The sequence below is a fragment of the Halichoerus grypus genome, chromosome 8 (genome assembly GCF_964656455.1).
Source record: "Halichoerus grypus chromosome 8, mHalGry1.hap1.1, whole genome shotgun sequence".
NCBI classification, from domain to species: domain Eukaryota; kingdom Metazoa; phylum Chordata; class Mammalia; order Carnivora; family Phocidae; genus Halichoerus; species Halichoerus grypus.
Genome location: NC_135719.1, coordinates 86,030,305 through 86,043,695, shown reverse-complemented (window position 1 = coordinate 86,043,695; position 13,391 = coordinate 86,030,305). Strand labels below are relative to the sequence as shown.

Genomic DNA, 13,391 nt, shown 5'->3' with positions numbered 1-13,391 from the left:
TATATCAGACATGAACAGGCATTTTTCCAAAGAAGACATCCAAATGGCCAACAGACACATGAAAAAGTGCTCAACATCGCTCAGCATCAGGGAAATCCAGATCAAAACCTCAGTGAGATATCACCTCACACCAGTCAGAATGGCTAAAATTAATAAGTCAGGAAACAACAGATGTTGGTGAGGATGCGGAGAAAGGGGGACCTCCTGCACTGTTCGTGGGAATGCAAGCTGGTGCAGCCACTCTGGAAAACAGTATGGAGGTTCCTCAAAAAGTTGAAAATAGAGCTATTGTACAACCCAGCAATTGCACTACTGGGTATTTACCCCAAAGATACAAATGTAGTGATCCGAAGGGGTACGTGTACCCCAATGTTTATAGCAGCAATGTCCACAATAGCCAAACTATGTAAAGAGCCAAGATGTCCATCAACAGATGAATGGATAAGGAAGATGTGGTATAATTATACAATGGAATATTATGCAGCCATCAAAAAAAACCAACGAAATCTTGCCATCTGCAACGACGTGGTTGGAACTAGAGGGTATTATGCTGAGCAAAATAAGTCAATCAGAGAAAGACATGTTTCATATGATCTCACTGATATGAGGAATTCTTAATCTCAGGAAACAAACTGAGGGTTGCTGGAGTGGTGGGGGTTGGGAAGGATGGGGTGGCTGGGTGATGGACATTGGGATGGTATGTGCTATGGTGAACGCTGTGAATTGTGTAAGACTGATGAATCACAGACGTGTACCTTTGAAATGATACATTGTATGTTAAAAAAAAGAAGATAGTAGGAAGGGAAAAATGAAGGGGGGGAATCGGAAGGGGAGATGAACCATGAGAGACTATGGACTCTGAGAAGCAAATTGAGGGTTCTAGAGGGGAGGGTGTTGGGGGGATGCCTTAGCCTGGTGATGGGTATTAAAGAGAGCACGTATTGAATGGAACACTTGGTGATATATGCAAACAATGAGTCATGGAACACTACATCAGAAACTAATGATGTAATGTATGGTGATTAACATAACATAATAAAATAAATTTAAAAATGTGTATATTTTTTAATAAAGTATTTTATAAAATCTTTAAATTTTGCTTATTTCCGATTTCAGCTTAACACAGACTTGCCATATAAAATTTTCCAGTATATTTAAAGAAGAAAGTAAATATAAATCACCTATTAAAACAAACCCAGAGGTAACTTCAGTTATCATTTTACATAATTTTTAAAAACCAGGCCTTTTCCTATGTATAAATATACCATACTATGTAGTACATTTTAAATAATTTGGATTGTCCTGTGTGTATGCTTTGTGTTCCACCTTTTTTCATTCAATGTTTTACCATGAGGATTTCCTCATCACTGTTTTCATTTTTGAAAACTACTATTAACTTATGGATTAACATGTTTATATTAATTTATAGATTGGAAATAAATAGTATAACCATTGAATCACATTTAGGTTGTTTCTTCCTTTTCATCATTAAAATGACGAGATATTTCTATGACTCTATTTCCTTTTTATAGATTTTTTTTAGGGGATGAATTTTTTGGGTTTCACGGTATGAATTTTTAAAAGACAGTTGCCACATATTGTTCAGTTGTATTTCATTAGAATTGCACTAACGAATCTTACACTGGCAGTCTATCAAAGTATCTGTCTTATTGAACCATTATTAAATACTAACTCTTCTTTTGTTAGTTTAAGAGGAAAAAATATCTAAAACTTGTTTTAATGTGTATTTCTTTATCTACCAACAAGATTAAATGAAGTTTTTCAAGTGTTATTCACATTTTTTATTTCTTCTTCTGTTATCTATCTTTATGTCTTTTGTCTATTTTTGTGCTGTTTGGTCTTTTTTATTTTTTTGTTAAAATATCATGCTTTTGTTATTAACTTTTAAGGGTTTTCTAATAAAGAATATTAACCCTTTGTCATCCAGCCTAAATATGTTTTACAATCTTTCATTGGTCTTCTCACTTTATACTTTTGGTTATGGAAAAATGTAAGTGTTATGTATATTCAGATGTTCAAAACTTAATGGGGTTAAAACCTCAACGTTTAAATGCACGATGGCTAAAAACCTGAAGCTCTAGGGTTACACTGCCAGGCTTTGAATCTGATTCCATCACTTTCTAGGTATGTGACCTTGGGTAAATTATTAAACCTCTCTGTTCTTTAGTTTCACTAAGTGTAAAATGAGAATAATAATGGTAACTATCTCATATGTTTTTATGAGGATAAAATAACAAAATTATAAAGAAGGTACTTATGCAATTAATAGGGAAATGGTAAGCATAAAATAAACGTTTGTCATTTGCATTATTACTTATAGTATTCAACTTTATGATTTTAAAGATTTTTCATTGCTTTTAATAATAAAAATAATATTTTACACATCCAGAGGTAAGTGTAAATTGAATACTAATATGTTTTGTTAGCTAAACTTCAAATTATCTGAGATTTTGGATACATAGTCTTAGAAGTTAAGTAAATAAATAAGTGATTAATTTGATTATTCTGGAGGAAATCCTATTAAGTCTCTTTGTTCATGTGTCTAACAGTTTTATTCATTCATTCAAGATGTATTTATTGAACTTCTACTATGTGCCAGTTGAACAAATAGTGAATAAGACAGATAAGAAACTTTGCTTTTTGTGGAGCTTATGTTCCATTTGGAGAGAGGTAATAAACAAAATAAATTAGTGTCATGAAAAATATAATGGAGAATAGAGGGGATAAGGAGTGTAAGAGAGAGTGGTTAACATTTTCAGTAGGTTAGCCAGGAGAGACCACTGATTGTATTAGATTTCTATTGCTGTCAAAAAATTACCACAGACTTAGTGGCTTAAAACAACACATGTTTATTACTTTATATTTTCTGTGGGTCAGGTCAAGAGTTCAGGCACAGGCAACCTGGATCCTTTGCTCACAGCTTCACAAGGCTGAAATCAACGTATTGACTGTTCTGGTTCTCATGGATCTCATCCACAACTCATGGTCATCTTCCCAGGTCATTCAGGGTGTTGGTAGAATTCAGTTCCTGGTGGTTGTAGGACTGAAGTGCCTGTTTTCTTGCTAACTCTTGACTGAAGTCACTCTCAACTCCTAGAGGCCACCCACATTTTATTGGCATGTGACCCCCATGGGCAATTATTCATAACACAGTGGTTTGTATCTTCTTTGAGGCCAGCTAGAGCGTCTCTTTGACACTTCACTTTTTTTAAAAGGCTTGTTACATCAGGCCCACCTCCCATAATCTGAATAACCACTCTTGATTAACTGATAGTCAACTGCTTAAAAACTCAATCATGAGTGATACTCCATTATATTCGCAAATCCACCCACACTTAAGGGAAGGGAATTATACAGTGTGTGTATTCCAGGGAGCAGAAATCTTGGGGACCTCTTAGAATCTTGCCTATCACAGAAAAAGTGATATTTGAACAGACATTAAGGGATTTAGAATGAGTCATGTGGGTAACTGGGAGAAGTGTATTTCAGGCAGGAAGAATAGCCCTTGCAAGACCATAAAATTGAAGCATGTGGCATGTGTAAACAACAGCAAGATTGGAGAGGGAGATCTGTGTAGCTGAATAGAAACACTGAGGAGATGAGAGACAAAGGAAGGCAGGGTATTATGTAGACTCTTGTAGGTCATTGTAAAGACTTCAACTTTAATATCAGTAAAATTGATGCATGGATGAGGCCATTGTGGAGGATTTTGAGCAGATGAATAATATAATCTAACACTTTAAAATAGTTCCTCCTGCTACCCTACTGAGAATAAATTATAGAGGATCATTGTGGGAAGCTAGTGGACAAGTTAGAAGATATTGCAAAACTTCAGGTGAGAGTTATGGGTATCTTGGACTAGGTCACTAGCAGTGGAAGTGGTAAAAAAAAGTTTGTGTTTTGTAGGTATTTTGAAATCTATAGATTTGCCTGATGGGATAAACATGAGATGTGAAAGAAAGAAAGGTGTCAACATTGTCAACATTGATTAGAAAATTTTGGCTTGAACAGTGGGAAAACTATAGAGTTTCAGTTTACTGAAAATGAGACTTTGGGGGCATCAGGTTTGGACATGACATCAGATAATTGGCTTTGGTTATGTTAAGTTTAAGATGTGTAGTTGACATCCAAGTAGAAATGTCAAATAACAGATATGTGAGTCTGGAGTTCATAATTAGTTCTGGGCTGGAGATACACATTTGTGAGTTTCTAGCACAAATAGAAGACATTTAAAGCCAGTAAGGCTAGATGAGATCACAAAGGGAGTAGTAAATAGAGAAGAAGACCAAGAACTGAGTCCAGCAGACTCTAATAGTAAGAGGTTGGGAAGAAGGGGAGAATGAATGGTAGAGTGAGAAAAAGCAATAGCTGAGGTTAGATAAAAACCAAGAGTACACAGTGACTTAGAAGCCAAGAAAAGGAGTGTGGGTGGTCAATTGTATCAAGTGCTGCTGATGGTCCCAGTAAGATAAAGACAGAAAATTGTTTTGACTTAGCACAATAGAAGTCATTGGTGGCCATGAGGGGAACAGATTCATTAGAACGGCGGAGATGAAAGTCTCTTGAGTGATGATTAAAAATGAATGGAAATAGAAGAATTTGAGATAGAGCATAGACAATTTATTGAGCAGTTTTGCTAAAAGAGAAATGATAGAAGAGGCATTAGGGGAATGTGGATCTGAGAGAGTGTTTTTGATTGTTTGTTTTTAAAAAGAAAAACTATGTTTAATTGCTGATGGAAGTGATCCAGTAGAGAGAGAGAATTTGATGATATAGGAGAAAAAGGAAAGAATTGCTACAGGCATGTCCTTGAATGGGGAAGTGAGATGAGATCAAGAGCCCAAGATGGGAAGGGTTGCACTTAGATAGGAGTAGCAATAGCCATCTTTCATTCTAGGAAGAACAGCAAAGTACACGGGTAGAGAAAGTTGTGGATATTCTCCTCTGATTGCTTCAGTTCTCTCAATGAACTAAGAAGCAAAGTCAGCTAAGACTGATAGTGGAAGTGTGTGAGTGCGAGGAGGAAGGATAAGGTATGAAATACTTATTCAGGAGAGCTGGAGAGCAAACTGACTAGGCATATGTACATGATTTCCAGGCAGCATTATGGTCCTACCTGAGATTCACGTTCATGACTTCATTAAATGAGACCAGTTTACATGCTGTATGTTTTCTCCAGTCATGTTAGTTGCAGGAGTTCCAGAAAAGTATATATGACCAACATTGTGATTCAGCCAAAATGAATATGAAGTGAGGGAGGAAAAGGAATTGGAATAAATGAAGAAGTTATTGTAATGACTGGTCTTTGAATTTAAGCTTGTAAGAAGGGAAAAGAGTATATCAGGGAGGAGTGAAAAGTAAAAAGCACATATTGATGACCTGCCATGTACTGTGGTAAATTCTTAGAATAGATTAATATGTTACAAGCCTTTTTAAAAAACTGGTATTGTGATAATCTCAAGGCTATACTTTATAAAGTGTTAGGGGGAAGTCAGGTGATCATAATCTCTAGCTCCTGGTGGGCTGAAGGTAACTGTCATTGCAATGATTTATTTTGACAAACTCAAAGCATATCCATAGTTCCTGGATCCACTGGTACACCTATGAGAGAAGAAAGGGCAGGAATTAATATCTTTGTTTTATATCTAGATGTACAGAGGTAGGCATGGAGGAAGGATCCCTGGATAAAGTTGTAAAACGAAGTTGAAATTTATTATTCACTCCAATCATTATTTCTCTCTATGACTATTAGCTTCCTCGACTCAACTCAGCACCCTGTGCTGCCTCATGGTTGTTCCATGTTGCCATTGCAGTCTTCCTCCCAATTTCATGGGGCATACCCATGTATCCTAATTTTCTCATCTCTCAGGTTTCCTTCATTAAAAACTGCATGTGAGGGGTTCATTCCTACTGAGTCATCCATTAACTACTTTGGTAAGCTAATTCCACTTGGGTTAAGATTTCAATGTTACTATCTCTCTTAGAGAAAATGCTCTTCCCTCAAACCATAGTGAGAAAAACACATATGCCAACAAACTGGACAACCTAGAAGAAATGGATAAATTCCTGGAAACATAAAATCTACCAAAACTGAATCAGGAAGAAATGGAAGATTTGAATTGACTGCTTACTAGCAATGAAATTGAATCAGTAATCAAAAAACTCTCAACAAATAAAAAGTCCAGGACCACACAGCTTCACAAGTGAACTCTACCAAACACTTAAAGAGATAACTACCTACTCTTCTCAAACTTTTCCAAAAAATAGAAGAGGAAGGGAAACTTCCATATTCAGTTTATGAGACCAACGTAATAAGAAACACAGTTTACATCATGAACCAGATCACAAATGTGTGGGTCTACATACACACACCTGTGCAACTGAAACAAAAGATTTATGTAATTATACCCTTGTGATGCACTTTGATATTTTCTATTATATTGTATTCTATTTAAAAACTTACTGGTTGGGGCCTTCTAAGTGATGTACCAACTACCAAAGTGTTGATAGACTGCAGTTTGACAGTAAGAGGGACTTTGATGCTTATAATGCAGGCAAGTTATAATCATGGAGGAAATTTAAGGAAGCTTCCAGCAGAGCACATGTTTGAAAAGAAAGGCCTATGGGTTTGCCTTAAATTATTTATAGTAATGCAAAAAAAAAAATTGGGGTGCCTGGCTGGCTCAGTGGGAAGAACATGGGACTCTTGATTTTGGGGTCATGAGTTTGAGACCCACGTTGGGTGTAGAGATTACTTAATTTTTTTTTAAGGTCTTAGGTGGGAAACAAAAGCAAAAATGAACCATTGGGACTTCATCAAGATAAAAAGCTTTCGCACAGTAAAGGAAACAGTCGAAAAAACCAACAGACAACCGACAGAATGGAAGAAGATATTTGCAAATGTCTTATCAGATAAAGGGTTAGTACCCAAGATCTATAAAGAACTTAGCAAACTCAACACCCAAAAAACAAATAATCCAGTCAAGAAATGGGCAGAAGACATGAACAGACATTTCTCCAAGGAAGACGTACAAATGACCAACAGACACATGAAAAAATGCTCAGCATCACTCAGCATCAGGGAAATCCAAATCAAAACCACAATGAGATACCACCTCACACCAGTCAGAATGGCTAAAATGAACAAGTCGGGAAACAACAGATGTTGGCAAGGATGCTGTGGTGGGAAGTATAGCCACTCTGGAAAACAGTATGGAGGTTCCTCAAAAAGTTAAAAATAGAGCTACCCTATGACTCAGCAATTGCACTACTAGGTATTTACCCAAAGGACACAAATGTAGTGATCTGAAGAGGCACCAGCACCTCAATGTTTATAGCAGCAATATCCACAATAGGCAAACTATGGAAAGAGCCCAGATGTCCATTGACAGATGAATGGATAAAGAAGAAGTGGTATATATATACAATGGAATACTACTCACCATCAAAAAAATGAAATCTTACCATTTGCAGCGATGTGGATGGAACTAGAGGGTATTATGCTAAGCGAAATAAGTCATTCAGAGAAAGACAATTATCATATGATTTCACTCGTATGTGGAATTTAAGAAACAAAACAGGATCATAGAGGAAGGGAGGGAAAATAAGATGAAATCAGAGAGGGAGACAAACCTAAGAGACTTTTAACTATAGGAAACAAACTGAGGGTTGCTGGCGGGGAGGTGGGTGGGGGGATGGAGTAACTGGGTGATGGGCATTAAGAAGGGCAGATGATGTAATGAGCACTGGGTGTTATATGCAACTGATGAATAACTGAACTCCATCTCTGAAACTAATGATACACTATATGTTAATTAATTGAATTTAAATAAAATAAAATTAAAAAAAGAAAAAAGGTATTTGGTAATATGTTAGTGAAATAGCCTGGTATACTTAGGAGAAATATATTATGGTCTTAGTTCCACCAGAAGTAATGGAAAAGATACTAAAGAATAAATAAATCACACTGTGTCTAATCTCTAAAAATAAATTTATGAAGTATGCTAAGTAAGAATAACAATTAAGAAAATATTCATTAATCTTGATCACCAATTTCTCTTCTTGAAGGCATTGATATCCTTTACATATTTCTTAAAGACAATAAATGCCAGTCACTATTCTAAGAGCTTTAAGACCAATTTACTCTAGGCCTATAATACCATGTTGTTGTTGTTTTATAGCCCTTTGTCTATGGATGAGGAAACTGAGACACAGAGATTAAGGAATTTGCCCTACGTTTCCTGGTAAGTAAGGTTCCTAAATCCATGCTCTCAATCACTACCATATGGCTACAACCGCTACTTAGGGGTGACTAAGTCAATGTTTTGTCCTTTTCCTGGATTTCTTGTGTCATATTTGTTATTAAGTCACAAGGGACTCAGTGATTTCCTGCTCTATTAATAATGCCAATAGCTGCCTTTTATTGAGTGCCCTGTGCTAATTAACTGTTTTGTTATCTCTTTTTAAACTATGGCACCCATAAAGTAAATGCTTTTATTATTTCTTTGGTCATTTTTCACCTTAGACTACAGGTGAGAAAACAGTCTATGTAACTAATCTGAGAGCATGCATAGATGGTGGAGATTGGTGTCAAACCCATGTCTCTGTGCTCTAGGACTGGGATATGATTTGATTACTATTAAATCTTTTTTTTTTTTTTTGATTACTATTAAATCTTGATGCTAACTCTATTCTCCCAGTTCTCTCTGGACACCATACTTACAATGTAGTTTTTGGATTTTCTTTGTGTTAAGAAGCCCTGGGCTGCCTTTCTGTCACATTTGCTCTCCTGTTCTGCTTTCAATTCTAAACCCTGAACCACCACTGACTTTCCATGGCTGCTATTCTTCTACCATGGAACTCACACCATGTGCTAGTATCTCTCTTGAGATAGTCACATTGTCTGCTTTTTGATTATTGCATAGCTTGTTCTTTTGAAACTGTCTTCTGACATGATTGAAGGGGCTATTTATTTCCACTAGGAAATTTCATTGTTTCAGGTCAGAAGTCTTGTTTTTCTATCAAATTGCTACCTTTACTCTGGGAAACAAGAACACACTTTCCGTCTAATGGTTCCTATTTTTCTATTACAAACCATCCCCCAGATGCGGAAAAACATCTGTTTTTACTGCTCACCATATATGGATTGTGCATTTATGATTTTGGAATGCCTCGATAGATCTGAAATATTAATACTAAAGCCCATAGGGATGAGAAAACATAGTCTAGATGTTTGCCTGCTTACGGGCATGGGTCACATGGATCTTAGGGTAACTGAACATCTTGAATCAAAGATACCAGATAGCTTACAACTCAGTTTGAAGTACTAATTTTGTTTTGTTTTGTTCTAATATTCCTAGAATGTAATTAGAAAAAAAAATGTTCTAGGGGCGCCTGGGTGGCTCAGTCGTTAAGCGTCTGCCTTCGGCTCAGGTCACGCCCAGGGTCCTGGGTTCGAGTCCCACATCGGGCTCCCTGCTCAGCAGGAAGCCTGCTTCTCCCTCTCCCTCACTTGTGTTCCCTCTCTCGCTGTGTCTCTCTCTGTCAAATAAATAAATAAAATCTTAAAAAAAAAAGAAAAAAATGTTCTAAGGTAAAAGCCAAATATGTTCTTTCAAAGAGATATAACTATAACCAAGTCAAGTAAATACAGCCAAAAGATAGACAGACAGACAGACACACACACACACACTTGCTAAATTTTAAAATAACACAGAGTTACATTTGTGTTTCCTCAAATTGATCAAAAAGAACATTTTAAACAAAGATATTGTAGGTAGCTTTCTAAGTGTAGCTTATAAAAATGTGTTTCTTAAACTTCTTTCATAACTTATTAGACCTCACTATCATTCCTAACTGCTTTATTAGGCAAGTGTAAAATATTGCTGTAGCTGTTATATGAAGCTTCTATCATTTCTCCCATTTACTGTACTTGTGGTGAGCCATTTCTTGGGATGGAGAAATGAAAGAGGCTTTAAAAATTACTTAGGTTGAAAATGGCTCAACACAGATTTCAGTATTTTACAAAATGACTCTTTTTTTAAAGATTTTATTTATTTGACAGAGAGAGAGAGAGCAGGAGCATGGGGAGGAGCAAAGGGAGAGGGAGAAGCAGACTGCTGAGCAAGGAAGCTGATGTGGGACTCGATCCCAGGACTCTGGGATCATGACCTGAGCCGAAGGCAGACGCTTAACTAACCCAGACGCCCTACAAAATGACTCTTAATTGAGACCTGATAGGGTATGCATGTTTTAGTAGCTGACAAGGACTGGGAACCAGCATTTAGTGGAAAGACCATTGAGTATCAGAAGACTCAATCCTAGAGTCCATTCTGTTACTTAATAACTGTGTGATGTAGGGCTTCTCATTCTAATCTCTCTCATGTTCCTTCTATCTGAAATGGAGTTCAAAACACCCGCCAGGTCTAACTCTGAAATTTATTCTCAAGAGTAAAGGAGATGTAAGTGATGGAGGTATATAAATAGCAAATGTGATACTCTGATTTTATTTCTGATTTGATTTATGTTGGGATTCTGAAAGTCACACAACCCCCAACCCCCACCAAAAGGTAAGAATATTCATTGTCACCAACTACTTACCTTTGATTGATCTAAAGTCCTCATATATTCTACAAGTATGTTGAATTAATTGTTTGAATATTATACTTTTCCTTAAGTATTCAAAATAACTATTACCAGAAAATCTTGAAAACTTAAAAAATATTACATACTTTATATAATATCTAAAACTTTTCATACATTTTAGTAAAAAATGAGTCATATTTTTTATATGAGGTTTTGATATAAATCCACACATCAACTTGGAAGGCATGGTTTTAATGCAGCTGCTGTACATTTTCTTCACAGCTTATTTGTAATGTCATTAGTCATTGTTAGGTCTATTAGTCAGAAGTTTCAAATCTATAATGTGGCTGTCATTTTTTGTAATTATTTTTTAAAATGCTGACATACAATTTAGTGTGTTGATATTCAGTTTTATTCACAGATTTCTCCTTCTCTTCTTTTGCAAATCAATGTGGATAATCTCAAAATAACAGTGCCTCTCTTACTCTCAGCATTTTAGATGTGTCATCATATTAATTTTTTGCCCTTTACTATTTCCATTAATTAATTTTGCCCTTTAACTTTAGCTGATCAATGTGGACTAAATTGTAATTGCAACATTTCTGTGAAATAATACCAAATTAAGGCTGATAGTGGCATGCTGTGAGTTAGTGAGGGATATTAACATTTTTGAACTTAGTAAGTTGATTTAAAACGAGGTAGGCTTAGAACCAACTTTTGATTTATTTATTTATTTATTTATTTATTTATTTTTTAAAGATTTTTTGACAGAGAGAGACACAGTGAGAAAGGGAACACAAGCAGGGGGAGTGGGAGAGGGAGAAGCAGGCTCCCCGCAGAGCAGGGAGCCCGATGAGGGGCTCAATCCCAGGACCCCGGGATCATGACCTGAGCCAAAGGCAGATGCTTAACGACTGAGCCACCCAGGCGCCCCTTGATTTATTTTTAAATTGTAGGTGTGAGAATTTTGAATATTACATTATGATTAAAGTTTTTTTTGCAGTGTCTGTTAAATACTAATGGTTTGGAAACATGTGGCTTAACATGATCTCTATTCCATTTACTGTCATTATGAAGTTAAAATATGCAGTGAGGTAAGGAAGGAATTCAGTATCTCATGAATATCTATATTAATTCCCATACATGGATTGAAATATTGACTTTAATATAGATTACCCAATATGGGGGCGCTTGGGTGGCTCAGTCAGTAGAGCATGTGACTCTTGAACTTGGAGTTGTGAGTTCAAGCCCCATGTTAGGTGTAGAGCTTACTTAAAAAAATAGATTACCCAATATGGTCGATTGTTTATTCATTAAGCAAACATATAATCATTACCTACTCTGCACCAGATAATGTACCAGATGGTGAATGTAGAGGATGAATTAAATTTTGTTCCTTCTCTAAAAGAACTCAGATTATAGTGGAGGAGATGAACACATAGTCATATGTGTACAGTAAAATTAGTACCACATTAGAGGGTATGCATTGGGTACTATGGAAACACAGAGGAAAACCACTTGGATCTTCAGATTTAGGGGAGGCTTTCTGGAAAGCCTAATGCTACTAAGATCTCTCTTCAAAAAAATCTAGAATATAACTATAAATGGTATACATGGACATGTAACAATACTAAAATGATTTAGAAGATTTTATAATCAAAGAAACAGGATCATTCTATTCAACAGCTAATTTGCTTCCTATGGGCAAGCTCTTTTGAATATTTTGCTTCCATTTCTTTTGGTGGTTCTTCCATATTACTAAATTACAATTAGATCTCCTTAGTGTCTTTTAGAGTTACTTATCATTTTATTACTTCTATAGGCTGCTTTTGTGATAATAAATAATGACCTGATACATTGTTAAGAGGAGATAGTATCACCTCTATGGTTTCCTCCATCTTTTGACTTTATCATTCTCCACCACTTATCAACTACCCTATTATTTTTATTTTGTTATGATTCTTATCATTTGTAATTTGATATGAGACATGCAATCAAGGTTTGCACTCTTTCTGCATTAATTGACTCTGAAAGTTTACATTTCTATGACTATGCTGGTCATGTACTGTGCTATTATGAAATGGATTCTCTTTTAACTATCAATTACTTAAAAACATGCCAAAGATGTATTTTCTCCACATTTGAGTCATGGCTTTTTACACAGCTTTATCTCCATGCCCAACCCATGCTTTGGGTTAGCAATTGACTTTTCTTGTTTTAAAAAAGGTGATATGCATTTTCACATATTCTCCCCATATCTTCTCAAACTGGTATCTTTTCCCAAATGCCTTCCTCCTGGAACCATAGATTATCCCACTCTTGTCTGAATCAATTGCTTTCTAGGACTGAGGTACAGCCTCTCTCCAGTCATTTCCTCCAGTGCTTTCCTGGGTGGAATCTACAGTTTCTAAATCCTATCTCTCCTCTTCCTCTTTCTCTCTCTTTTTTTGTCCTTTATTTTTCTAGTCACCATCATAAAGCAACTAAGGAAAGGTATGTGATAAGTACATATCATATAGGCAAAAGCCTTTATTCTGCTCTCTCTCTTTCTCTGTGTGTGTGTGTGGGGGGGGGGAAGACAGAGGTGGGGAGATTGGACTGGGTACATCATTCTAGAGTCAAAAAATTTTCTGTGTAAAGTAGAAGACATTGATCTATTTTCTTAGTATTCAGTGTTGGTGGTAAGTCTAAGTCAACCCATTCTCACTCTTTTTTAGATAACCTGTTTTAATCTTTGAAGCTTTTATGATCTTCTCTAGGTGGGGATCTTAATTACAATAATTCAG

General features: G+C 36.0%; 1 long non-coding RNA gene across 2 annotated transcripts in view; it reads left to right on the top strand.

Moving 5' to 3' along the window:
* LOC118530254 (uncharacterized) overlaps positions 1–13,391 on the top strand; it is a 575,684-nt gene that overhangs the window by 21,920 nt on the left and 540,373 nt on the right. For both annotated transcript variants that reach the window (XR_013440647.1, XR_013440646.1), the window contains exon 3: positions 8,202–8,264. This is a non-coding gene — a long non-coding RNA (uncharacterized LOC118530254). The remainder of the gene's footprint in view (positions 1–8,201; positions 8,265–13,391) is intronic.